The following is a 2,457-nucleotide window of genomic DNA, read 5'->3' as shown; positions in this document are numbered from 1 at the left end:
AATTTGTTCTGACATTCCCAATGTTTTCTAGCGCAGAAAGCAACACATTGTTAAACTTCCTTGCAATAAGGAATTTGATGAAAAGAAAATACCAGCAAAAGCCAGGCCAATTCAAATGAGTCAAGAAGTTATGGAATTTTGCAAAGTAGAAATTCAAGAACTTCTCAATAAAGGAATAATTAGAAAAAGTAAATCACCATGGTTTGTCCTGCTTTCTATGTCCAAAAGAATGCTGAATTAGAAAGAGGAACACCTAGGTTAGTCATTAATTACAAACATCTCAATGAAGTCTTGGAATGGATACGGTATCCAATTCCTAACAAAAGAGATTTAATTAAGAGACTTAATAAAGTTGTAATCTTCTCAAAATTAGACATGAAGTCTGGATTTTGGCAGATTCAAATTCATGAGGATGATAACTACAAAAAAACATTTGACACGCATTTTGGTCATTAAGAATGCACCCAGTGAATTTCAGAACATCATGAATGAAATATTTAATCAATAGAGTCATTTCTCAATTGTTTATATTGACAATGTTCTCATTTATTCCAAATCGACAGATGAGCATTGGAAACACTTAAATATGTTTGCTAGGATAAGTAAGTCAAATGGATTAGTTGTATCAGCAACCAAAATTAAGTTATTCCAGACCAAAATTAGGTTTTTAGGATACAATATCCATCAGTCAACCATTCAGCCAATAGATAGAGTAATTCAGTTCGCAGATAAGTTCCCAGATGAAATCATCGATAAAACCTAGTTACAAAGATTTTTAGGATCCTTAAATTATTATGCAAAATTTTATCCTCATCTTAGACAACAATGCAAACTTTGGTTTGATCATCTAAAAGAAAATCCCTCATTATGGTCCAATGCTTATACTTCCATAGTCAAACAAATCAAATCACATGTTAAGACTTTGCCCTGTTTTGGCATTCCAACTCCTAATTCCTTCAAAATTGCTGAAATTGATGCCTTTGAAATTGGTTATAGGGGTATTCTCAAACAGTCAATCTCTTCCAGATCTCCTAAACAAATTGTTCATTTCCATTCAGGAGTATGGAATCCAGCACAAAGTAATTGTAGTACTATTAAGAAAGAAATTTTATCTATAGTATTATGTATTAGTAAATTTCAAGATGATTTATCAAATCAAAAGTTTTTAGTCAGAGTCGATTGCAAATCTACAAAACATGTTTTACAAAAAGATGTTCAAAACATTGCATCAAAACAGATTTTTGCACGATGGCAAGCTATATTATGTATTTTTTATTTTGAAATCGAATACATCAAAGGTAGTCAAAATTGCATCCCTGATTTCCTAACCAGAGAATTTCTGCAAGGGAATAATGACAGCAAGAAAACCTGATGTCACATCCCGACCCGGGCCCCCACCATATCTCGGGCTTGACTCCACTATAACACGATATTGTCCACTTTGGGCCCCGACCATGCCCTCACGGTTTTGTTTCTGGGAACTCACATGAGAACTTCCCAGTAAGTCACCCATTATGGGATTGCTCTCGCGCCCAACTCGTTTAACTTCGGAGTTTCGATGGAACCCCAAGCCAGTGAGCTTCCAAAAGGCCTTATGTTAGGTAGATATGGGAATATACATATAAGGCTTACAAGATCCACTTCCCTGGGCGATGTGGGATGTTATAATCCACCTTCCTTAGGGGCTCAACGTCCTCGTCGGCATACTTTCGACCAGGGATTGGCTCTCATACCAAATTGTCACATCCCCGCCTGGGCCCCACCACATCCCGGGCTCGACTCCATCGTAGCATGATAATGTCTGCTTTGGGCCTCGACCACGCCCTCACGGTTTTGTTTCTGGGAACTCACACAAGAACTTCTCAGTGGGTCACCCATCATGGGATTGCTCTCGCGCCCAACTCGCTTAACTTCAGAGCTCTGATGGAACCCGAAACCAGTAAGCTCCCAAAAGGCCTCGTGCTAGGTAGAGATGGGAATATACATATAAGGCTTACAGGACCCACTCCCATGAGCGATGTGGGATGTTACACCTGATCCGATGAGGTTTCAAGCCATTCTACCACCACCACCAGTAAAACAAGAATCAAGCCCAGATTCTTCATTGACCTTAGCCATTACCAACTGTTTCACTCCCTTAGGCTCCATAATACGAAACCTTAGGCCAAATTACCAGTCACGTCCCAATTACCAAACGACATTAGTCAGTCAATATGATCCTTATTCAACCCTTACATACCAAATCATCATCATCCCAACCAGCCAGTTATACTAAAAAATCACCGTATGTCAAGAAAACTCCCAGTGAATATCTTTTTAGCATCTTTTTCAATCTCAATTAGGAACAAGCACCAGATAAATTAGCCAAAACCATCTTTCCACCAAATTTCCATTATCACCCTACAACACCACACAAAACACTGAAATATTATCAAGCCATTCTCAGCGAAACAGAGT

Source organism: Pyrus communis, chromosome 2 (genome assembly GCF_963583255.1).
Source record: "Pyrus communis chromosome 2, drPyrComm1.1, whole genome shotgun sequence".
Classification (NCBI taxonomy): Eukaryota; Viridiplantae; Streptophyta; class Magnoliopsida; order Rosales; family Rosaceae; genus Pyrus; species Pyrus communis.
This window is presented reverse-complemented; position numbering follows the sequence as displayed.